This window comes from Felis catus, chromosome A1 (assembly GCF_018350175.1).
Source record: "Felis catus isolate Fca126 chromosome A1, F.catus_Fca126_mat1.0, whole genome shotgun sequence".
Classification (NCBI taxonomy): Eukaryota; Metazoa; Chordata; class Mammalia; order Carnivora; family Felidae; genus Felis; species Felis catus.
In genome coordinates, this window is record NC_058368.1 from 205,022,189 (window position 1) to 205,048,052 (window position 25,864).

Sequence of the window (25,864 nt, forward strand, 5' to 3'; positions counted from 1 at the left end):
TCTCTTTAAGAATAAAATAATTTAGGGGCGCCTGGGTGGCGCAGTCGGTTAAGCGTCCGACTTCAGCCAGGTCACAATCTCACGGTCTGTGAGTTCGAGCCCCGCGTCAGGCTCTGGGCTGATGGCTCAGAGCCTGGAGCCTGTTTCTGATTCTGTGTCTCCCTCTCTCTCTGCCCCTCCCCCGTTCATGCTCTGTCTCTCTCTGTCCCAAAAATAAATAAACGTTGAAAAAAAAAATTAAAAAAAAAAAGAATAAAATAATTTAAGGTTATAATTGTATCCCTAAATAATGCTCTTGGGGATTCTTATATATTATTTTCATGTAGTATTTTCAGTGTCATTAGTTTGTTTTGGGTTTCTTTTTGATGAAACACAGATTAAGATAATTTTTAATCTATCTTTTTTAAAGTGTAATTTCTATTATTGCTTTGTGCTCAGAGAATGTGCTCTGATCAGCTTCTCCTAATAAGAATTAATCAGGAGCATAGCTCTGAAGTCACATATGCTGGAGTTAGAATTCTATCTCCCTCACAATAATTGTGATTTGGAGGCAATAAAATTAGATAAGTTCTTTAAGCTTCAGTTCCTAGATCTTTAAATATGTTTAATAGTGTCTGTCTATCTCTTGTATTATGGTGAGAATTAAATGAGATGATATATACAAAAAAGTACTTGGCATAGTGGCTGGCCTAAAATGGAATTAAATACATATTAGCTAAATAATATTAATATTGTCAATTCATTTTGGGACTAGGACATAAGCTTATTCTAACATGTATTCTCAAGATATAGCATTTGTTTTAACTTCTAAAACATCTTTTATTATTTAAATCTACTTATTATTTAAATCTATAATTTTATTATTTAAATATGTTATGTTCTTATTTTGTCTGTTTTAGAATGGTGTGTTAGTCTCCCACTAAAATTGTAGTTTTTTGAGAACTTGTTTTGGCAATCACTTGTTTATATATTTCAGTGTCTTGATATTTATTCCACAAAGTTTCATGATTATAATATCTTCTTTAATACTATACTTTAAGTAAATATAAAATGGTGACCTTCCTCATTTAATCAAATGCTTTGAGGCTTGAATTCTACATTGTTTCTAATAATAGATTAGTTACCTGATTTTCTGTTTGTTTATACTTACCAGAAAATATTCTTTTTACTTAAATCTTTATAAATTATGCTTTTTTTTTCTTCCAAGCTTTAATTACATTCAAATTAGTTAACATATTGTATAGTATTGGTTTCAGTAGAATTTAGTGATTCATCACTTACATACACCACCAGTGCCCTCTTTATTTTTTTTTTTATTTTTTTATTTTTTAGCGTTTATTTTATTTTTGAGACAGAGAAAGACAGAGCATGAACGGGGGAGGGTCAGAGAGAGAGGGAGACACAGAATAGGAAGCAGGCTCCAGGCTCTGAGGCAAGTGCCCTTTTTAATGCCCATCACCCATTTAACCCATCCCCCCCCCCCCGCCCACCTATCTCCCCTCCAGTAACTCTCAGTTTGTTCTCTATAGTTAAGGGTCTCTTATGGTGTGCCTCTCTCTATTTTTTTAATGTTTATTTATTATTGAGAGAGAGACAGAGCATGAGCAGGGGAGGGGCAGAGAGAAGGGGAGATACAGAATCCCAAGCAGGCTCCAGGATCTGAACTGTCAGCACAGAGCCCGATGTGGGGCTGGAACCCACAAACCGTGAGATCATGACCTGAGCCAAAGTCGGTCGCTTAACCTACTGAGCCACCTAGGCGCCCCAAGCCTCTATTTTTGTTTTATTTTTCCTTCCCTTCCCCTATGTTCATCTGTCTGAATTACACCTTCAAGCACATCTTTGTAATTAAAATAAAGATGGAATTTGATAAATTCATTAGCCTTTATTTTTTTAGTAGAGGGTATCAATACAGTTATGTTAGGATTATGTATTTCTGTGTTAATGCTTTTTAGAGGTTATTTTTTACTCTGATATTTTATGGTTTTCTTTTTTCCTTTTGTTCAATAGATTTTTTTAAAGATAAACATGACTTAGAGTTATCATTTTTATTGGAAAAATTATATCTGTTTTTCTGTAATTATGAATGTCAAGAATGGAATGGTTTCTATTGACACACCTGTAAAATAATTTTGTTCTTTTCTTCCTCTCTCAATTTACCAGTTTTATTAACATAATCTATTTTTTAAATTGGGAGTCTATTTTATAAGATTCTTATGTTTTACAATTTTATTTTTAACATTTGCATTGGATTTTCTAAATATTTAAAAGTAACTAAAATTTAAAATGTCTCTAGCTTTCTAGTTTCATTGCCTACTTACAGTTCATTTTATTTTCCTCATTCTTGAGTTCTTCACTTAGTTTTATCTCTTAGATAGCTCTAGTAAATCTCTGAGTAATATTTGAAGGGATGGTATCTTGAGAGTATATTTTCAAAGCCCTGACGTTTCTATTCTTTGATGAGTGTTTTTGATTAGTAGACTCAGATCTTTCTTCAATTCAGGAAAGATTTTATTTTCCTACTTTTTATTTGATCAAAGCCTTTGCACAGTATGCCTTATGCTTTTCTTCTTGAATTCCTATTAAACTCACATTGTTCTATCTTCAATCTATATACAGAGCAGTCTCCATTTGCCCCATAGATTCATTTTTGTCCCTCAGCCCCTCTTGTCCTGCTACATTTCGCAGAAGGCTATCCTCTATTGACTATATCATCTAGCTTCTTTTGCCCTCTAGTTCTGGTTGTCAAAAGAAACCAGCAAGGGATCAGAAGGATGAGAGGTGAGGTTGAGGTAATTATTCACCTGCTGTCTTCCATCGGCCTTGGTTGGGACAGAGGCTGCATTCCTCAACCAAATGTCATAGCTCCTGTTGGATAGCATCTCTCTTATGGCTGATAGAAAAGAAAGATAATAAACAATGGGGTGTTGTGGTAGAGAATACCCTCAGGACTCTACTTAGGAGAGCATGGGCAAGGAAACCTTCCCTCTGGAGGTAACACTTATGCAAAAAGATGAGCAAGACTGGTCATATGAAGGCTGGAGAAAGAATGGCCCAAGCAGAAGAAAATGTAAAGCAAAAAGCTTTGGCCATTCTAGGAATGAAAAAAGTCCAGTGTCACTAGAGCATAGTGAGAAAAAACAGCCATGGCATGAGATGAAGAAGACAAGGATTTAAAGTGCAGTGGAAAGCCATTTGAAGTCTTGTCAGCAGAGAGAGATGTTTTGGTTTGTTGTTGTTGTTGTTGTTGTTGTTTTTAATTTTGAGAGAGAGAGGAAAAAAGTATGAATGGGGGAGGGGCAGAGAGAGAGAAAATCCCAAGCAGGCTCTGCTGTCAGCACAGAACCTGACATTGGACTCAATCCCTGAGCCATGAGATCGTGACCTGAGCTGAAATCAAGAGTCGGACACTTAACCTACTGAGCCACCCAGGTGCCCTGACAGATGTATGTTCTCAAAGGACTGCTTTGAATGCTCTATGGAGGGCAAATAGGTTGTAGAAAGGCAAAAGTGAAAATAGTCCAGTTAGTTGGCTATCTCAGGAGTCCAAGTGAGAGATGTGGCTGGACTAAGGTGATGGCAACAGATTGCTCCTGAAAAGATTTGTTGATTTACTGGATGTTTTGCTAAAGGAAGAAAATAATTCCACAGTCTTTTGCTTGAAAACAATGGGACAATTTGTAGTGATAGGAAAGACAGTAGAGAAACAGTCATGAGACAGCCAATAAGCCATTGGAGATGTTAAGAGGGAGTTTTTCATATGAGACAGAATCTCAGAGGAGAAGTCTGTTCTGGAATTAGAATTTCAGCATTGTTAGCACATAGACAGTATTTACATCAAGGGAAGAGCTGGAGAAAGGATGTATAGATAGAGGAGGGAAAGTGGCTCCATTTGGATCCCTGAAGAACTTCAGCACTGAGACATTGGATGGAGGAGTTGACCGCGAAGGAGATGTAGAAGAAATAGTTGGTATGATAAGAAAAAAAAAAAACCCAAAGAGCATGATGTGAAAAAGAGCATGATGTGTAAAAACTGTGTTAGTGGAGAGGTTGGGACAGAAGCCAGATAACATAGGTGGAGGCATGAATATTTGATGAAGAACTGGAGAAAATGAATGTAAGCAATTCTTTGAGATATTGTGCTATGAAAAGCAGGGAAAAAATAGTGTGGAAACGGGAATAGCAAGTTTTGTGGTAAGATGAGCACTCTTATTTAATTATTGTTAGTTTTTAATCCGAGAAACTAAACTGTGTGTTTAGGTTTATGGGAATATGCCTAGATGATATAGGTAGAGGGACTGAGAGATTGATCTTGAAAAAATAATTTTTTTAATCTTTATTTATTTTTGAGAGACAGAGAGAGACAGAGCACAAGTGATTGGGGGGGGGAGGTGGAGAGAAAGAGGGAGACACAGAATCTGAAGTAGGCTCCAGGCTCCAAGCTGTCAGTGTTGAGCCTGATGCGGGGCTTGAACCCATGAACCATGAGATCATAACCTGAGCTGAAGTTGAATGCTTAACTGACTGAGCCACCCAGGCACCCCAGAGATTGATCTTTGAAGAGGGTAAGGACATGTCCTCTTATAAAAAAAAGGGAAGAAAGAAAAGATGGTAGTGAGTACTGCATAATGTATAGAATTGTTCAATCACTATGTTTTACACCTGGAGCCAATACAACTTCGTATGTCAATTTTTTTAATAATAAAAAAACCTTAAAAATATAAACAAAGTTAAACTCTAATGTTTAGGAATGCACAGCCTGGAAATAAAAACAATTAAGAAAGTAGTTACAATAAGAGTTAGAATAGTGGTTGTCTTGGGGGAAGAGATAACAATGGGGGGAGCAGAGGGGGATTTTTGGGTGCTGGTGATGTCCTATTTCTCACATGGATGGTGGCTGTCGAGGTATATACTTTGTGACAAATCATTGAGCTACATTTTTCATTTTGTGTATATTTCTGTATGTGTGTTATTATATAACTAAAAAGGTAAACACTAGCTTCTCAGTTAAAATTTTGAGCATAAAAGATCATTTCAGGTTGTAATGAGTAATTTTTAAAGAGGATGATTCTTTGCATTATTTTTCGTAAACATACATATCTATACCAGTCCAAAAAAAAAGAGGCAGGTTTGTATGTTTGCTGGTGTAAGGAATTCCCAAACTGATGGCCTCTATATTCTTAATAAAGATGAGGTAAGATTATTCTCTAAGTGTAAGATGTCCAACTTTTAAAAAATAAAAAATAATATTTTAATCTCATTTTTAACCACAATTACTTGCTAATGGGATATGCATATTCTTGGCCACAACCTCTCAAACTTTGGAATCCTATTAGATACCGCCGCCTTCATTTCCTGCTCTGCATTGATTCTAGCATGGTCCTTGCTTATGTAGAATGTCTTAAGTGAAGGTGTGAAATGGTCAACTCAACTAGTGGGAAACCGCATTTACTTGGAAAATGTAGTTGAATTGTTGGGAAATGTTGAATGACAAAGTAAAGTTTTTCAATCATCAATTTAAAGTACAATCACTTATACAATTGTAAACTACAATTGTAGTTGAATTGTTGGGAAATGTTGAATGACAAAGTAAAGTTTTTCAATCATCGATTTAAAGTACAATCACTTATACAATTTTATTTTTCCTAGTTCCTTGGGTGTTGACAGATTAAAAATAAACATCTAGGTTGATCCAAGTTTGGGGTTTGGAATATACAGCATTCATCTAATCTGCTTTTTATTATCTCCATTGCAAATTTAAATTCTAGGATCATACATTACTTTGCATGAAATCTTTCTTAGTCTCACAGTATAATCACTCATGACTTATTCTTCGTCCATGAACTTAATGTTGGATTGAACCTTCATACAACATAATTCAGAACACACTATACTTTTATTCTTTGTGGCAAGCTTATCTTATGGGGAATGCTGATCATCGGCTGATTTCTCAGGAGAAAAAACCTCTTTTGAATGCATATGTTATTTCATATGTCCAGGGAGGTGGTTTTTTTTTTGTTTGTTTGTTTTCTTTTCTTTTTGTTTGTTTTAATTCTTTCCTCATCCTTATAAGGGAAAATCTATGATTGGCAGGATTGGGAATTAAAATAGATTCTTTCAGGTACCATGTGAATTTCTGCTCATTTTTTAAAGATCAGAGAAAGAGAGAAGAGAGAAGTTGGAGATTATGGCAGCTAACTCTCTTAGTTCAGAAATCCAGAAATATGGAGGGTGTGAGAAGAAAGAGACAGGGCTAGACAGAGTGGTGACAGGAATCCTTACCTATGTAAGGAATTATTTTTCTGTCACCATTACTGTGGTGCCAGGGGGAAGCCAAAGCAAGATCTCCACTCTTTGCCTGGGGGTTCCTTTATTAAGAGCCCAGTGCAGGGGCACCTGGGTGGCTCAGTCAGTAAAGTGTCCGACTTCAGCTCAGGTCATGATCTCACAGTTCGTGGGTTGAGCCCCACATCAGGCTCTGTGCTAACAGCTCGAAGCCTGGAACCTGCTTCATATTCTGTCTCTCCCTCTCTCTCTGCCCCTCCTTTGCTTGCACTCTGTCTCTCTCTCTCAAAAAATAAATAAACATTAAAAAATTAAGAAAAAAAAAGAGCCCAAAGCCATACTCTCCATCAGTCTGGTGGTTCAGAGAAAGGGTAAGCTTGCCATCAGCATCATGGGTGTCTTACATACTATGGTCCTGAAACCTATTACACTTCCTGAGACCATGGTGTATGGTCTTTCTGGGCTTACTTTGCTTCCCTCCACTCTTCACTCTTTGATTTAGACTCATAGCAGATTTCTACCAAGTTTTCTGTTGTTCCCTTCCCAAATAAGCTGCCGGGTAGATTCTTTTAATCTGTTCACATATACACAGTATCTGGATAAATCCTTCCAATATTCGGATTTGGGAATATCACTGCTTACCAATTCCCTGGGCTGAGTGGGCTTTTCCTTTATTATTATATGAGATGGCCATTTGAATGGGAATCTGGATAAGAGGGAACATAGTGAATCTCTGTTGTTCCAGAGACCCTGCATCCAGGCACCTTTTTGTTGTAAACATAAATCACCTTTCCTTTGGGGAGCTAATCTGCAAAAATATCAGTCCCTGTGCTTAAAGATCAGAGAATGAGACAGATAAAGCCTTTTGCTGCACTTTCTGGGAAGAGGTCCTTGTTCTCTCCCATGGGGTCTGCGCCTGAGAGAATGTGGTGCTAGATATGCTGCATCAGTGCTGTTTGCAATTGTGAGGGGAGAGGCTGTGTAAGAGTGGATTTGCCATAGTCAGTGGCAAAGCCTCAAACCAGAGGCCTGGCACTATCATCTGAGCCCTGGAGTGTAAAAAGTGTATCCCTTACACTTTTCAGATACGTGAGCCAATTAATATGTTTTCTGACCAAAGACAATTTGAATTGGGTTTCCTTTCATTTGCAGCTGCAAGATTCCTAATTGATAAACACAGAGGTGAGAAGCTAAGCTCAAGATATCATCTTATCTAGAAACCTTTCCTTTGATAGATCACATACTGGGTCACAAAACAGCCCTTCATAAGTATACAAGAATTGAAATCATACCATGCATACTTTCAGACCACAATGCTATGAGGCTTGAAATCAACCACAGGAAAAAGTCTGGAAAACCTCCAAAAGCATGGAGGTTAAAGAACACCCTACTAAAGAATGAATGGGTCAACCAGGCAATTAGAGAAGAAATTAAAAAATATATGGAAACAAATGAAAATGAAAATACAACAATCCAAACGCTTTGGGATGCAGCAAAGGCAGTCCTGAGAGGAAAATACATTGCAATCCAGGCCTATCTCAAGAAACAAGAAAAATCCCAAATACAAAATCTAACAGCACACCTAAAGGAAATAGAAGCAGAACATCAAAGACAGCCTAAACCCAGCAGAAGAAGAGAAATAATAAAGATCAGAGCAGAAATAAACAATATAGAATCTAAAAAAACTGTAGAGCAGATCAACGAAACCAAGAGTTGGTTTTTTGAAAAAATAAACAAAATTGACAAACCTCTAGCCAGGCTTCTCAAAAAGAAAAGGGAGATGACCCAAATAGATAAAATCATGAATGAAAATGGAATTATTACAACCAATCCCTCAGACATACAAGCAATTATCAGGGAATACTATGAAAAATTATATGCCAACAAACTGGACAACCTGGAAGAAATGGACAAATTCCTAAACACCCACACGCTTCCAAAACTCAATCAGGAGGAAATAGAAAGCTTGAACAGACCCATAACCAGTGAAGAAATTGAATCAGTCATCAAAAATCTCCCAACAAATAAGAGTCCAGGACCAGATGGCTTCCCAGGGGAGTTCTACCAGACGTTTAAAGCAGAGATAATACCTATCCTTCTCAAGCTATTCCAAGAAATAGAAAGGGAAGGAAAACTTCCAGACTCATTCTATGAAGCCAGTATTACTTTGATTCCTAAACCAGACAGAGACCCAGTAAAAAAAGAGAACTACAGGCCAATATCCCTGATGAATATGGATGCAAAAATTCTCAATAAGATACTAGCAAATCGAATTCAACAGCATATAAAAAGAATTATTCACCATGATCAAGTGGGATTCATTCCTGGGAAGCAGGGCTGGTTCAACATTCGCAAATCAATCAATGTGATACATCACATTAATAAAAGAAAAGATAAGAACCATATGATCCTGTCAATCGATACAGAAAAGGCCTTTGACAAAATTCAGCAACCTTTCTTAATAAAAACCCTTGAGAAAGTCGGGATAGAAGGAACATACTTAAAGATCATAAAAGCCATTTATGAAAAGCCCACAACTAACATCATCCTCCATGAGGAAAAACTGAGACTTTTTCCCTGAGATCAGGAACATGACAGGGATGTCCACTCTCACTGCTGTTGTTTAACATAGTGTTGGAAGTTCTAGCATCAGCAATCAGACAACAAAAGGAAATCAAAGGCATCAAAATTGGCAAAGATGAAGTTAAACTTTCACTTTTTGCAGATGACATGATATTATACGTGGAAAATCCGATAGACTCCACCAGAAGTCTGCTAGAACTGATACATGAATTTAGCAAAGTTGCAGGATACAAAATCAATGTACAGATATCAGTTGCATTCTTATACACTAATAATGAAGCAACAGAAAGACAAATAAAGAAATTGATCCCATTCACAATTGCACCTAGAAGCATAAAATACCTAGGAATAAATCTAACCAAAGATGTAAAGGATCTGTATGCTGAAAACTATAGAAAGCTTATGAAGGAAATTGAAGAAGATATAAAGAAATGGAAAAACATTCCATGCTCATGGATTGGAAGAATAAATATTGTCAAAAATGTCAATACTACCCAAAGCTATCTACACATTCAATGCAATCCCAATCAAAATTGCACCAGCATTCTTCTCGAAACTAGAACAAGCAATCCTAAAATTTGTATGGAACCACAAAAGACCCCGAATAGCCAAAGTAATATTGAAGAAGAAGACCAAAGCGGGAGGCATCACAATCCCAGACTTTAGCCTCTACTACAAAGCTGTAATCATCAAGACAGCATGGTATTGGCACAAAAACAGACACATAGACCAATGGAATAGAATAGAAACCCCAGAACTAGACCCACAAATGTATGGCCAACTCATCTTTGACAAAGCAGGAAAGAACATCCAATGGAAAAAAGACAGCCTCTTTAACAAATGGTGTTGGGAGAACTGGACAGCAACATGCAGAAGAATGAAACTAGACCACTTTCTCACACCATTCACAAAAACAAACTCAAAATGGATAAAGGACCTGAATGTGAGACAGGAAACTATCAAAACCCTAGAGGAGAAAGCAGGAAAAGACCTCTCTGACCTCAGCCGTAGCAATTTCTTACTTGACACATCCCCAAAGGCAAGGGAATTAAAAGCAAAAATGAACTACTGGGACTTTATGAAGATAAAAAGCTTCTGCACAGCAAAGGAAACAACGAACAAAACTAAAAGGCAACCGACAGAATGGGGGAAGATATTTGCAAATGACATATCAGACAAAGGGCTAGTATCCAAAGTCTATAAAGAGCTCATCAAACTCCACACCCGAAAAACAAATAACCCAGTGAAGAAATAGGCAGAAAACATGAATAGACACTTCTCTAAAGAAGACATCCAGATGGCCAACAGGCACATGAAAAGATGCTCAACGTCGCTCCTCATCAGGGAAACACAAATCAAAACCACACTCAGATATCACCTCATGCCAGTCAGAATGGCCAAAATGAACAAATCAGGAGACTATAGATGCTGGAGAAGATGTGGAGAAACAGGAACCCTCTTGCACTGTTGGTGGGAATGCAAACTGGTGCAGCCGCTCTGGAAAGCAGTGTGGAGGTTCCTCAGAAAATTAAAAATAGACCTACCCTATGACCCAGCAATAGCACTGCTAAGAATTTACCCAAGGGATATAGGAGTACTGATGCATAGGGGCACTTGTACCACAATGATTATAGCAGCACTCTCAACAATAGCCAAATTATGGAAAGAGCCTAAATGTCCATCAACTGATGAATGGATAAAGAAATTGTGGTTTATATACACAATGGAGTACTACGTGGCAATGAGAAAGAATGAAATATGGCCTTTTGTAGCAACGTGGATGGAACTGGAGAGTGTGATGCTAAGTGAAATAAGCCATACAGAGAAAGACAGATACCATATGGTTTCACTCTTATGTGGATCCTGAGAAACTTAACAGAAACCCATGGGGGAGGGGAAGGAAAAAAAAAAAAGAGGTTAGGGTGGGAGAGAGCCAAAGCATAAGAGACTCTTAAAAAACTGAGAACAAACTGAGGGTTGATGGGGGGTGGGAGGGAAGGGAAGGGTGGGTGATGGGTGTTGAGGAGGGCACCTTTTGGGATGAGCACTGGGTGTTGTATGGAAACCAATTTGACAATAAAGTTCATATATTGAAAAAAAAAGAAACCTTTCCTTTTATTTTGTTTGTATAAACTCATTTAATATTTTTAATGGATTCCATTTAACAATTTAGCTTTATGCACTGAAGTCAATTCTAAAATAATTGATTTAAAGTCAAATGAATGTAATTTTGAATTTCATTTTTGTATATCAAATTGAAAAGCATGACAGCTGAATGCTATTACTCCTGTTAGAATTTTAGTCAAATATCATTTAATAAGTAAATCAAAAAGTTTTGTCAATAAACATATTCTAAAGCCCATCTGCCCATTTATTTGTCTGCAACCTTTCGGTTTGCTATAAATTTGAGTAGCCCAGAATGAGACAAACTGCATCTAAAATATTCCTACCCATTCTCTTCTGCAAAGTGCCCATGCGGTGCACTTGTTTCAGGATAACTCAGGGTGTAGAAAGAGTATTTGCTTAAAGTTTGGAAACAGTCAAGAATTAGATATGTAATCTTGGACACATCGAAGAATAAAATTACATTTCTATGCATGCAAATATATAAAAATAAGTCTCATGTGGACCAAAAAATAACTAAATATGAAAAACAAAATTTTAATCTGCCATTAGAAGAAAATATGGCTGCAAATCTTTATGTGTTGGATGGAGAAGAGCTTTTTAAACAGGGTCCAAAAAACACAAGTCAAAAAAGTAAAGTTTGGCTATATCACCAGTTAATCTTTCTATATAATTAATGGTCCCACAAACAAAGTGAAAAGATGATAATGAAACTTATAGGAAAATATATTTTCAATGTATGCAACAGATAATGCATATTATGATAATGTATCTAGAGTATATTGAAACAAATTTTAAAAATCGAGAAAGAAAAAGACTACTAAAAGAAAAATGGGGGAAAGACAAGAACAGGCAATTTACAGAAGAAAAAAGAGAATCAATAAACACATAGAAAGGTGTTCAACTTCATTAGTAATCAGAGAAATACAAAGTAAAAGAAAAAAGGGATTTTATTGTTTACCTATCATCTCTCTTAAATATTTTTAAATGGGAAAGATCAAGACTGGCAAAGCATGTAAATTTTAATTAAATGCTACAGAGAGCTTAAGTTACTATAGCCACATGGAAGAATGCACTGAAAATTTTATAAACTATAAAAAGCATATGACTTGTGGCCCAGTAATCCTGCTACTATTTATATAAATCCTAGAGCAATTATTATGCTACACACACACACATAAACACACATATATTAATTTCAGAATTTTTTATAGCAATGAAAATTTTAAAACAATATATCTTTGGTGGCCATAAAAATCTCCAGCCTGCCCTCTGACTCCATCATTGCCTTTAAGCTAAGATCAGACTTCCCACAGGCTGCTCTTAGCCAATGATTGAGCACAATGAAGATAGTAAGTCAGTCCCTTTCTATAGGACATATCTGCAAGTGACACTGAAATAAACCTTGCTGAAACACTCTTAGAACTACAGCACATCTGGTTTTCCTTTCTTCTTTCCTTCCTTCCTTCCTTCCTTCCTTCCTTCCTTCCTTCCTTCCTTCCTTCCTTCCTTCCTTTCCTTCCTTCCTTCCTTCCTTCCTTCTCTGCCTCACAGGAGCCGGACCTGCATCCCAGTCTGATGGCTCTCCCAGATTCCTATAGCTACCTATACATTGTCCCTTATAGGTAATTTCTCCAATAAATTTGTTGTATAACTAATCCCATGTTGGTATATGCTTCTTGGGACTCCTCAACTAGCTCAAAGGATGCCAGAAATGGTTCAACAACACAGGTGGTAAAATGACATGGATATTGCTACTGGTCCAACTGCTACAAATTTCACTGAAGGTTACCTGGGAAAATCTCATAGTGGAGGTGGGGCGGGGGAATCCCTTTATGGGTGAATTGATTCATAAATTTAAAAGATGGTGGTGGTAATGCAAATGCTTACAAAGACAGCAGAGTTGGCTGTCTACCGCTAAATTGTACTGATGTCTTTCCGAGTAATAATGAGAAACTTAGATCCATCAGTAAGAAGTTATAGGTTAAGTGTGAAGACCAGAGGTCCTCACTAGTAACTAACAGAGGCCCATATCTCCTATAGTGGGATTTATGACACAGTTAAGCAGCAAACAGTTGGTAGTTAGAGTTACAGAATTATAGAGATGTTTGAATGCTCAGCTAAGGCAGAACTCTTACACTAACAGACCCAAGTTGGGAAAACCTAGGATCTTGAAATATTGGATACAAATATCTGGGTGGATGCCCTTGAGGATGCTGGCTCTGAACCCTCAGAGCCTACAGAGGTACCACACCCTGCCCTGTGAGACAGAATACTGCAGAGGTCCCTCTCCCACAAGGCAATAGGTGCCCACCCCTTGGAGTTATCTGCATCTCCTCTCCTGGCTGCTAGACCAATAACTAGCAAGGCCTTGCCAGGGAAGTGTTAATTCTATAAAAGAGAGAGACAGAGAGAGAGAAATGTTATACATAAAAGGAGATACAAGAATTAGCTAGGTTGTATTGGCAGGAGCCATTAGAGCACCTTTGGGATTGGATTTTGAGGGTGCATGATCAAGGAGGCCAGCATGTAAGACAAAGCAAGAATTTATTGGGTCAGGGTCAATTTATCAATACATGGGATTTATCAATTTGCCAAGGCTTCAGGGGATGGGGCAAACTCACTGTCAGGGTGGCTCTCAGAGGTCCGGAAGACACTATAGCCAATGCTGGGTGAAGCGGAAATGCCCCATCTGCGCTGGCAGACAATAAAGGAAGGGATTAAGAGGCTGCTGAAAAGTAGGCATACCAGAATGGATATATTATTATATGAGACCAGAAAAGCCAACAGAGGATTGTGTTCTACCAGAGCCCAGAAGACACACAACTCACTAAGGCCATTACTGAGGACACCAGTCAGCAATATCCAAAAATGTGGTAGTAGCTCTCCTTTGTCGACCAATGTTAATAGTAAGGAAGTGGCCAAAGAGTTAGGTTCATTAATATCATGGGGACATGGGTCCTGAAATGATAAAAGCCATTGGCAATGCTTAACTGATAGGAGCCAGGCAGCTGAAATTACCATAACGCCTGGCAAGGTTATAAAGGTAGCAAGAGGGCTTAACTGGCAAGGAATTGCAGAAAAGGTAAATAGAGCATGACATCCCCAGAGGCATATTTGAGGGCAGCCAATAAGGATGCTGTTTACCATCTGCAACCAAAAAAAAAAAAAAAAAAAGGTAGTTCTAGAATTCTGGCTAAAGTGCAACTCCTAGTGGACCCACTCTAATTATTTGCCCAGTCCCTGAATGTATAATTGCAATTGTTACACTTGGCACTGAAGTTACATGCCCCTCCAACACACACACAAACTGGTCCTTTGCCTCTGCAGTAAAAGTTATCTTAAGGGAGAAGGTCAGGTGGAAAACTCTGAAACTACCCCCCACCCTGGCTAAGAGAGTAAATCAAAAGCAATATGACAGTTGGGTGAGATGGCAGAAATGAGTGTGTCCATTACAAATCTAAAAGATTGCAGGGGTAGTATTCCCTATCATATTTCTGCTCGGTGTGACAGTCTGGCCTTAGCAGAAACTGTATGGATCCTGGAAAATGACTGAGGACTAGTGCAACTTAACCAAGTAGTAGCCTCAACGCAGTGAGAGTGATTGGGTGGCCAAGGAGGGTATTGCCATTAGAAGAACAGATTAATAATGCCTCAGGTACATGGTATGCAATCATTCATCTGGAGAATATATCCTTTTCACTCTGAATCAGGAGAGAGGATCAGAAACTGTTTGCATTCATGTGGGACAGCAATATTCATTTACAGTTTTGCCTCAGGACTCTCTGAACTCTTCTGCTCTGTGCCATGATATGGTCCAAATAGCCTGGGCATTCCACAGAACATCACACAGATATATTACATAAATGACATCATACTAATTGGGAAAAACAAACAAGAGTTAACTAATATGCTGGAAGCCTTGGAAAGATACACATGTTGCAGAGGGTGGAAGATAAACCTTATGAAGATTCAAGTACCTGCCATTCAGTGATGATCTTAAGGATCCATGATCAGGGGCATGCCATGATACGTCATACAAAGTAAAAGCCAGGATTCTGCACCTCTCCTATTCCCCCATACCCACCCTCTGCTCCAACAAGAAGAAAACATAAAGCTTGATGGGTCTCTCTTGGTTCTGGGCTCACTGTGAACTAGACTTCCATGACTGGGATCTCTGGTCTGGGTAACTGGCGGACGGTAAAGTCATTAACTGAACTAGGAGAGGCAGAGGAGGACAGTTTTGCTTGAGGGTAGAGAGAGACTTGAGGCTGCAATAAACACAACCTCAGACCTCAGATCAGAAAAGGCTCCAAGACACAGAAGGGCTGTTGGAGTGTAGGTGTAAATAGGGACAAATAGCTATTTTTTATCTATGTATGAAGAGAGTTGCAGGGATAGAGTCCCAAGTGAGCATTCTTCTAGCATGACACTGCTTAGAGTGTGTGACAGTTTTGAGGAGTATTATTTCACTAAAGTCATTATAGATGTAAAAAATGCTTATTTGTTTGATGTTCTTACTAACCTCTATCGAATAACATCTTATAAGGACATTTTAAAGCCCTTGTTTACTCATCAAAGAGTAACTGTTGTTTGCTCATTAAGATCAGTTAGTTTATGAAAACATCCTGCATTAGTACCAGATGTTTTCAGTGAGTTAGAGAAAGAGGTTGAACTACCAGAAATGATGTCTATGTTGAAATCTAGATGTAATTAAATGACACTAGGTTGAAAACCCTATGTAATATCTTTCTGCATCATGTATGTAACTTATTCCTGTGCTGTGAAGATGAAACATCTTCATTTTTAAAGTTATATAAGGACCTTTTACAAACCTTAGAAGGGAGAAAAACAAGGAAAGGTGTTGGAGGAACTTTCACTGGATACTCTTGAGTGCATATTTTATTTTGATCCATGGGTATATATCTTATATTTAAAAACAAATAAATATTTAAAAATACACAGAAGTGAAGAAAAACAGTTCTATTCACAAAGTCATCCAAATTATAACATGCATAGGAATAAAATATAGCAGGAAAGGGGTAGGATTTTTATGACAAAAGCTATAAAATATACTTTAAAAACATACAATAAGACTTGGATTGGAAACAAAACCTATGTTCTTGGATGGAAGATTTACTATAAAATATCAATCCTTCCCAAATTAAAAAAATAATAATTTTTTAAATTTTTTTAACGTTTATTTATTTTTGAGACAGAGAGAGACAGAGAATGAATGGGGGAGGGTCAGAGAGAGAGAGGGAGACACAGAATCTGAAACAGGCTCCAGGTTCTGAGCTGTCAGCACAGAGCCCGACACGGGGCTCGAACTCACGGACCGCGAGATCATGGCCTGAGCCGAAGTCGGAAGCTCAACCGACTGAGCCACCCAGGCGCCCCCCAAAAATAATAATTTAATGCAATTACAATCAGAATTCCAATGGGTTGGGACAAAAGCATTTTAAAGTAAATATGGATGCATAACTGATTAATAATAACCACGACAATTTAGAATAAGGAGGGAGCATTGGTGAAGGATCTAATGTTATTGGATGTTAAAAATTTGCTGTAATATTTTTATAACCTACTGTTTTGGATAGTATACCGTTGAAATTTATTGTTCTAAGTGCTTTACAAACATTAACTCACTTAATCCTTAGACAACTCCATGAGAGAGATACTATTTTTTTTTTAATTTTATATATGAAATTTATTGTCAAATTGGTTTCCATACAACACCCAGTGCTCATCCCAAAAGGTGCCCTCTTCAATACCCATCACCCACCCTCTCCTCCCTCCCACCCCCCATCAACCCTCAGTTTGTTCTCAGTTTTTAACAGTCTCTTATGCTTTGGGAGAGAGATACTATTCTTATTTCCATTTCATAGGTGAAGAACTAAGGCCAGAGAACCTTGCCCAAGGTCACAAAGTCAATACATAGGAGAACCTGGATTCAGTCATGCCCTTGCTTAGTATATTAGGCAACTTCTCAAAGGCAAATAAATCAGTGGACTAGAACAGAGTATAGAAACGGATCTGTTCCTGGGTGATGGGTTGTGGAACTCCTCAGTCCTTGTCTTCTGGAAAGAATTCAGTCAAGACATTCAACAGAGAGTTAAAGTAGCAACGTTTTTATTTAGCAAAGAGTGGCAGTACTGACCCGAGGATGGATGGCAATGCTCTGAGTCGCTGACACTTCTCCTTTATGGGGATTTATTTGGTGTGCTCCCTTCCATCTCATTATCATCACTCCACCCCTGGATCCACCTTGCTTTCCTCCCCTTCAACATTTTGCTCAAATTTATGTTAGTCCTTTTCCCCGTGAGTGCCTAAGTGTAACCCATGGCAATGCAATGATGCTATGGTGATATTATAATAACCTCGAGGTTACTAGTGGACAAGGTCTTTCTCAAGTAAGTGTGCTTCAAAGTTGTATCTTCTGCTTGTCAGTCTGTGCTAAACCACAATAGCGAGTGGTTTATGGGAGTTGGACAATCTCAGGGTGGAGATCAGGTGGTCTCTGGCAATTGTCCATTTGTTATTCCATCATTCTTCTTTCTCCCCTCCTGCTTGTGTCTATCCGCCTACTCTAACAGATCCACTGGCAAACAGGATCTTATTAGATGCAAAGAGTAGTGTTTCTATTCAGTAAAACATTACTCTCTAGTACCAACACAACTGGTTCTTCAACAAAACTCTAACTTGTCTGATCCTAGATGACTAAAATCATTTGAAAAAATGGGTCGCCAAAAAAGGTTTCTTGGAGGCGAAAAGAAGGTAAGGAATGACTGTTGTATACTTCTCTAATCTCTTTATCATAAGAATTCATGTATGGAAGAGTGTTTGCACAGATACCAATCCTCTGGGTGGGGATTATGTGGTAGAGATCCTGTGAAAAGAAACAGGATCTAAGGTCTTGACCAACTGGTCAGGGATGTAAAGACCAGAGAACTACTTCAAGCTGTTGGTGGTAGAAATAACGCATCCCACCAATCAGCACAAAAGTACCCAGGAGCTAACTGAATTTGGCTACTACCCTGCTTTTATCCACAGGCAATTGTTCTGTTTCTTCTGTTATTTCAGCTATAAAAATAGGATTTGGGGGGCACCTGGGTGGCTCAGTCAGTTAAGCATCGACTTTGGCTCAGGTCATGATCTCATGGTTCGTGAGTTGAGCCCCGTGTCAGTCTCTGTGCTAACAGCTCTGAGCCTGGAGCTTGCTTTGGATTCTGTGTCTCCTCCTCTCTCTCTCTGCCCCTCTCTGCTTTCTCTCTCTCTCACTCTCTCTGCTCCCCCTGTCAAAAATAAATAAATATTTTTTAAAAATATGATTTTCATTGATGTATTTGTTATTTTAAGATCATCCAACATAAGAAGACACTATATCACCCATTCTACAGTTCAAATTGGAACTGTTTCTAAAAAATCACCTTTACCATTTTCACATTTCCCCTAATTCTTGAATTTCATTAAGAGAAAAAGAACACATTAAAGACATATACAAGCAGGTATGTACATGGATTCCCATGAAAGCCAAATTAAACTGAAGAGACAATGAAGATACATTATAATGCGTGATTTCACTGCCTCATTTTCTTTAGAGCTATTCTGAATTCTTTTAGAGATTGACCACTTCTCTCCCCATCTCTCTTCCTCCTTCCCCCTTTCTCTCTCTCTCTGTCCACGCTTTATCCCTCCCATCAATTGTCTTTACTTTAGATATAGCTTAAGGATACAGCCATTTTTTATTCATTTTCTTTGCAAATATTTTACCTTGGCAGTGTTTCTCAAAGTGTGGTCCATGGACTACCTGCAGCAGAAATACCTGAGATATTTGATATAAAAATGAAGGCTACCATGTTCCACTTTGTACAAACTAAACCCAAATCTCTGGGAATGGGGATCTAGATTTACAAGCATACCGTGCAGAGATGTGATTCCCATACATGTCTAGATGTGATCTAGACACAATATTTAACATGGATACATCATTTTAGAATGCTAGTGATTTGCACATGAAAAGAAGTCCCAGCAGTCATTTCTTTAATCAATAACGTTTTTTTTAAGTTTATTTATTTATTTTGAGAGAGGAGGAGGGGGGGAAGAGAGACAGAGAGAGAGAGAGAGAGAGAGAGAGCATGAATATGGGAGGGCAGAGAGAGAGAATCCCAAGAAGGCTCTGTGCTGTCAGTGGGAGCCGGATGTGGGGCTCCAACTCGAAAACTGTGAGATCATGACCTGATCTGAAACCAAGAGTCGGATGCTTAACTGTCCAGCTTCACTTAACTGAGCCACCCAGGTGTCCCTCTTTAATCAACAACTTTTTAAAGGACAGTTACTATGGGCCAGGCACTGAGTTGGGTACAGTAATATGATAATGAGTAAAGCAGACATTGTCTTGCCTTTATGGTGCTTTTAGACTAATGGGGAAGAAAGATATTGATCAATTAATCATCTAAAACTGTGTTATGCTATGAAGTAGTACCATATAATACAATAGAACTTGGGATTCAAGGAAGGCTTTCTGGAAAGAAGTCCCACTAGAATCACACTTAAATTGAACTAGGGAAGAAATGGAAGAGAGTTTTCTTTCTAGACAAAAGGAATGTGATGTGCTCGTTGTGCAGTAAGTCCAGTGCATGGGACAGAGGAGAGCTGTATGGCTACCTCTGAGACAGTGGGGAGGGTACGTAGTGCAGAGTGAGAAGGAGCTTGGGGCTTACAGGACATTTTTAGACAGTTTCTCAGATTGTAAAATTGGGTTTGTAGGTGATGACCTATCTTGCTAGGATGATGCAGCAGGATATTTTGCTAAGAGTACTTGAGAGATTAAGACATGTTACCTTGTCCTACCACCAACTAGTTGCATGATAAGCTATTTAGCTTCCTTACATATAAAGCATGGGTACCTTCCCTGTCCCTGTATACTGTCAAAGTGGTTTTTGTGCTTTAACCTTTATTATTACCCAGGACAGGGAAGGTACCCATTTCTGAAGGTCTGTCATGAACTCAGCTCTTGATCTTTGCTTCTGCTGGCTTTTACCCACTATTTCTTACTACTTCTCTGTGCTCTTTTCCTGATGATTACACTAGTCTTATCAGCTTTAGATGACTGATGTCTCAGTTCATAGTTGTTAAAAAGCACTCTGAGGATGTATTTTCCCCTGAGTTTCTGGCACCTTTTCCTTTCTTTCTTCTTTTTGCCTTTTTGAAGTTCTACTATCCTTTATTTTTATGTCTTTTATTCCAGTCTAGAATTCAAACAGCTGAAAATACCTTACAAACACCCAAAGATTGCCCCTTTTTTGCAGTACCCCTTTCTTAGCTGTTTAGTCTTAGAAATTTCTCACTTGCCTCAACTTCAGTGCCAGATTTGATTCTACTTTAAAGCAGAGCATTAGGTCCCTTTAGTTCATACATTTTCAGAAACACTTAAATTGAACAATGTGTCTGTATTTCTTCTCTTCCTTAGCCTTGGCCATCTCCACTGTCATAAGCAGCACTGACTTATCTTACTTTCCATAAATATTAGATTTGAAAAAATGCACAATGATTTAGACTCTACTTACAATTAACTCTGCTGGTATTTCAGAGGAGCTGAGTCTTATAATCAAGGTTATCCCTTATCACAGTCTGGTGGCTAACCATGAAGAAAGTAGATGGTGAGTCTCCAAAGTCCTTGGAGAGCAAGGCCATGTCTTCCGTTTCTTTCATATCCTTCAAAGTTCAGAGCTGAGCCCAGAGTTAGTCTCAGCTCTGGTACCAAATCAGTGACTAAGGGAACATCTCAGGGTTATGCTTTCCAGACCTCTACATGGCAAGTTGTAGCTGTGACTCTCTTTATCTAATGACAGACTTGATGTTTGACAGTTTCTTCTAATTCACTTAAACCTACTTCAAGTTTAACAAGGAACTAAACCTCCTCCCTCTTCTGCTCTGTCCTGAGGCCAGACACCATTTCTTGGGTCTCTCGGTTCATGGCAAGCCTGTTGCCTTCCCTAAAGGATTTGTTCTTCATTTCATTCTGGCAGCGTCTCAATTCTAGAAGACTTGGCAATAATCCCCAAATGCTTTGCATATGTTGTCCCATAAGGACTGAGAGAAATGTAAACAAATTTAGGGACAGCCCCATCCTACAGTATAATATAAAAAGTAGGCATATTAAAATTCTTCATGGTCTTAGCTTATATGGTTATGAAAATTAGTTTTAGTTCATGTGTCCAATATCTAAATGAAGCAAATGTGGGACACGTAAAAACCAGACAGTAGCTCTTGGAAGACCTGCCTTCTTCTGTTCTCTCTCTGACCCAAGAATGAATTGATAATAAGGGGAAAACCCAAGCAGAGTATATCTGTTAAAGGAAGACAGTTAAAGCTTCCTGGGTTTTATCTCTGCATTCATGTGCCTGAGTCAGTTTTAGCAGAGTCAAAGCAGTTGCTAAGTAGAACGTCTCAGTGGCAAAAAAGGTTGAAATGACTAGTTGTCTGTGCTATTATGCTGTTGTTTTGATTTTCCATTATCAGGCTAAATAATTTATTTTAAAAATGATTAATCAATGAAACATAAGCATAACCTAAAAATCAAGTTTGTGGAGTTATTAGTCCTACATGGTTGATGGAAACTAGAGAATAGATAAGAATAAATCTGCCCTTGAGGGCCTTATTCACCAAAGTGTGGGAACTATTCTAATCAATAGAATACAGAAGATAAATCACAAAACCAAAGGGAGTGGAAAGAAAGGAGCTCACCAAAGTAACTTTGAGAAATAGTGTTTTGACTGAATAGAAATAGACTAAATAAAAATTTAAAAATTCTGAAATGACTTTGTTTTTATACTGTAGTTGATAAATAAGTATATGTATGGTAGATAATAAGAGCCAGGTTTCTCACCATCAGAGAAAGAAGATATAAATAAGGAAAAGGAGGAAAGCAGAATTAACCCTGCAAGGGTGGATTGGTATCCGAGGCATCAAAATGACTCATGTTTGTTTTTAAGTACTTATACAGATAACTAAATAAATAAATAGAAGTTAGTATATTGGCTTTATCCACTGAGAGTGGCTAGAATAATGAACGCTCAAGAGCAAGGAGAACATCTAATACCAAGATCCCATTTTCTAAATACCATTCTCAAACTAAAAACAAACAGACAAACAAAAACAGAAGTCTTTAGAGAACTGGTTTATTCCAGGCCTGAGTCAGGGAAAACACAAGTTTAACCTGAGCATCTTGTAGTGTCTAAAATAAGGAAGTGCTAAACAAACAAATAGACAGACAAAAAATGAGATCATACCAAAAGGACACTGGAGATCCTCTAAAAGTTCCCAATGGCCAAATTTAGAATAGTTTGAAGAACAAAATAAATAATGATAGTATTGGATTATAACCCAAAGACTAAAATAAATATCTATGAATGTACATCGATACAAATAAAAATAAATAGTCTAGAAGTGACAACTTACAAAAGAATTCCAATTAATAAATGGAAAAAGAATGATAGAAATAGAAAATCATTATTAGCATAGCATAGTAAGAATTGTTGCAGACACGGTCCATTATGGAATGCTTAAATCTGTTGACTAAACTTTAATTAAAATAGGGTATTTGCATAACCTTAAAGCATCTTTGTCAAAATATTAATTTCAAAAGGAAAAATAGTACATTTCCACCTTAGTCAAGTGATCAAGGTTAACATCATCATTAAAAATAGTGACATCATGTTTGATGATTTGATACCCTGAGAAGGGCACATCATGCCTTGGTAGCCTTCCCCAAAATACGTAATTTCAATATAATCATAGGAAACTTCAGATAAACTTAAGTTGAAGAACATACTTCAAAATAACTGACCAGTGCTTTTTCAAAAATGCCAAGGTTATGCAATATAAGACAAGACTAAGGAATTGTCAGAGTGAAGGAGACCTAATTTAGATACTACATCTAAATTAGGGGTAGGCAAAGTTTTTCTATAAAGGGATACATTGTAAATGTTTTAGGTTTTGTAGGCCATGTGACTTTTGTCCAACTATTCATTGCTACCAAATTTAGTGGTAAAAGCTGACAGAAATAATATGTAAATAAATGATCTTGGCTATGTTCCAATACAAGTTTATTTACAAAAAAGACAGTGGGCCATATTGATATCTGGAGCCATAGTTTACTGACCTCTGATCTAAATGTATTGTAGGATCCTTGCACAGAGAAAAGATAGTTAGTGGAAAAAACTGATAAAATCTAAATGAGTTCTGTTTTTTAGTTACTAGAATTATATCAAGATTACTTTCTTAGTTTTCATAAATGTTCTATGGTTATGTAAAATGCAAGCATAAGAAAACTGGGAGAATGGTGTGTAGAAACTCTGTACTACTTTGCTATTCGTCTGAAAGGCTAAAATTATCTTTAAAAAATTCCAAAAAGCCATTAGTCAAATACATACATTCATAGCTAGATACATAGATACATAAATGGAATTGAAGATGGCTAGGAGAGAGAAGAGACGGGGTTAGTTACTGTAGGAAAAGTCAATGCAAACATAGCCAGAAGTATAATATTCGTTGACCTTGTGAGCTTTTAAAACTACTACATATTGAACTCTTATTTAAGTTTTTGTTCAAGTCACTAAGATTTTTCCCCATAAGCATTTTTCCCCCCTTGTGATAAGAGATGGGCCAGGGGCCATTAGGAGATTTTTGAGACAGTGCACACAAAAAATTGTTCATTTGTAGAGAAAGCTTGCACAACTTTAAAGAACTACTAACAGGTACATTTATGAGCTGGTCATAGCAGCTTCTTATACTCATTGTTGAATGATTCTTTGATTGAATCCAGGCTGACCTGTCAATTTGTTTAGGGACTGAGGCCTTTCATGTGGTTAGAAACACAAAAAGACCTCTCAAAAAGACAAAGGCAGATATGTCTACACATGCATATCCACAGATTTAAAGGGATCTGCATTCCCTTTAGATCCACTTTAAAATGCTTAATTCTTTTCCTAAGAAGTATAGAAATATGGGAAGGAAATGGAGGAAGGGATTGTGACATTTGGGCTCAGGCTCAAATTGAAACACCAGCTTCTTCCCTTGGTGAGAATCATATGTACATATCTGCATATCTACATACATATATTTGTTCATTTTTATATTGTTAACTTATACTTGGAGGATCTTAATTACTTACCTTGGAAGGCTCTGAACTCATAAGCCATCAGCCAATCAAAAAATCCTTATTGAGTAATTACTGTGTGATAACCCTCTCTCACACCCCATCTTATCCAATACAAATCCTTTTGGTGCTAACTCTGAAATCTGTCACAAGTGTAACCATTTTCTCCACTATATCCTAAGTCCAAAACTAGTACAAACCATCATTTTTCCTTACCATTATTCCTGCACTACCTCTTTCCTTGTCCCCTGGTCCACTCTTCAGTTTGTACTTCATATAGTAGCCAGAGTGGTCTTTCAAAACTGGAATTCAGGTCACATTACTTCTTTGATTAAAACCCACCTATATTTTTCCATGCACCAAAAGTAAATCTGAAATCCTTTTCAAGTACTGCACAATCTACACAATCTCTCTCCTGCTTACCTCTCCAATCTGATATGATTATTCCCTTTAGTGTGAATATCACTCCTCCAGATGTTTCCTTGGCTTACTTGTTCTTACTTAGATCTCATTTCAGATGTCAGGAACCCCTCCTGAACTTCAGAAATAAAGTTGATCCCACCCCATCAGTCTCTATCTCATTACATTTTTTTCTTCATAGTACTTACTACTCTCTGTAATTATCCTATTTGTTTCCTTTCATATAGTGATTTCCCCCAACTAGTTCCTTAAGGGTAGTGGCCGTATCTGTTTTGCTTGCCACTGTACTTCCAATGCTCAACATTGTAGTTGGCATAAATATCTCCAATAAAGAAATATTTATTTATTCCAATAAATATTTGTCAATAAATATTTCTTGATGGAAATAAGTGAACATGTAAATGAATTAATGCAAGGCCCTGTGCTAAAAATAGCAAGTGTTCAAGACTGATTTCTGGGCTCAAAGAGTTTATAATTTGGTAATAGTCACATTAGGGAGCATAGTAGAGTGCATCTGCATGAGGTCTTAAAAGAGAGGTCTTAGAAGAGTAATGCTGAGTTAGGATTCATAGGAACGACTAATGGATTCTGACCAAGGAGATCAAAGTGGTGTCATTCAGATTAGGCCTTAACGAGTGAGTAAACATATATGCAAAAACCTGGGGTTGCAAAAGGGATGGATAGATTGCCCTTCCATTCACCCCTCCAGGCCAAAACAATAATATAGCCTATCAATGAATACAACAGTTGATGCAGACAGTGGGAAATAGGAGCCAAGGATGCAGGGTTTCTTGGGTCATTAAGTTTCTTGTCTCATTAAGTCACAATTGGAACTACAGAAGTGGAAGAAATCTGGGAGGCAAAGAGGGAAAGTGTACAAATGAAGGTAGAATAATTATATTTAAGAAAAAGTAAGCATAAAAGTCACTACCAAAAAGAGACAGAAAGAGAGAGAGAGAAAAAAAGAGACAGAGACAGAGAAACAGAGAAAGAATGGTCAGAGAGGTAGCAAGAGAACATGTGATGGGAACTCATATTATTTACCAGCCCTCTGTAGTCAATTCTGAAACAAACAAATGCAAACATTCTCTCATAGTTTAAGTAGGAGGATTATAGAAACCAAGGGAAAAGAGATTCAAGAGTGAAGAATTGGTCAACAGGGTCAAAGAACAGTTATAGAGAACTGGGAATTGGATTTGGCAATCAGGAGGTTATTGCTGACCTTCTGGGAACAGTTTCAGAGGCATGCTGGAGGAAGAAGCCAAAGTGCAGTGGGGTAAAGGGTGAGTG

General features: G+C 37.7%; 1 long non-coding RNA gene across 2 annotated transcripts in view; it reads left to right on the forward strand.

The window, feature by feature from the left end:
• Positions 1-3,423: 3,423 nt before the first annotated feature.
• Positions 3,424-25,864, forward strand: part of LOC109491814 — an 85,450-nt gene continuing 63,009 nt past the window's right edge. For both annotated transcript variants that reach the window (XR_006585495.1, XR_006585494.1), the window contains exon 1: positions 3,424-3,970. This is a non-coding gene — a long non-coding RNA (uncharacterized LOC109491814). The remainder of the gene's footprint in view (positions 3,971-25,864) is intronic.